Raw genomic sequence first — 816 nt, forward strand, 5'->3', positions numbered from 1 at the left:
CTCCTGTCTTAGGCTCCCAAAATGCTAGGATTACAGGCATGAGCCTCCGTGCCTGGCCTCAGTCTTCCTATTCCTTCTAGAAGCATTTGATTAAAGATGATATAAAAACTTTCCTTTTATATGCATTCTACTAAGGATACCAATTAAGATTGAGGTTCTAACTCATTTTAGAAGTTTTTATAATGACACTATAGCCATAAGAAATGCCCAAGCAAGCTCTTTGGTCTCGGCCGCAGAAGCACCATGACAAAGAGAACGTCATTGTTTGGAAAGCATCGAAATAAGACGCATACGTTGTGCCGCCGCTGTGGCTCAAAGGCCTACCACCTGCAAAAGTCCACCTGTGGCAAATGTGGCCATCCTGCCAAGCACAAGAGAAAGTACAACTGGAGTGCCAAGGCTAAAAGAGGAAATACCGCTGGGACTGGTTGGATGAGGCACCTAAAAATTGTGTACCGCAGATTCAGGCCTGGATTCCGTGAAGGAACAACGCCTAAACCCAAGAGGGCAGCTGTTGCAGCATCCAGTTCATCTTAAGAATTTCAACAATTAGTCATGCAATAAATGTTTTGGTTTTTAAAATCTAAAAAAAAAAAAAAGAAAAAGAAATGCCCAAGCAATAGTTAAGAGGCTAACATGCCCAGTAGGTAGTCTTCAAACTTTCTGTAACACCTAAGGATATATAGACACAGACTCTTCATATTTGGCATACAAATAATTGCTGGGAATTATGTCCTTTTCTCTTCAACATATACACACACAAACTTGTTGTCCTGCTTTTGGGGGTGGGGGATACCTACTGGTTAAGAAAAGGAT

General features: G+C 41.5%; 1 pseudogene; it reads left to right on the forward strand.

The window, feature by feature from the left end:
• The first annotated feature begins 243 nt into the window (after positions 1-243).
• LOC100952919 lies at positions 244-582 on the forward strand (annotated as a pseudogene).
• The last annotated feature ends 234 nt before the right edge of the window (positions 583-816 follow it).

This window comes from Otolemur garnettii, unplaced genomic scaffold, assembly GCF_000181295.1.
Source record: "Otolemur garnettii isolate 467f Iridium unplaced genomic scaffold, OtoGar3 scaffold01485, whole genome shotgun sequence".
Lineage (NCBI taxonomy): Eukaryota > Metazoa > Chordata > Mammalia > Primates > Galagidae > Otolemur > Otolemur garnettii.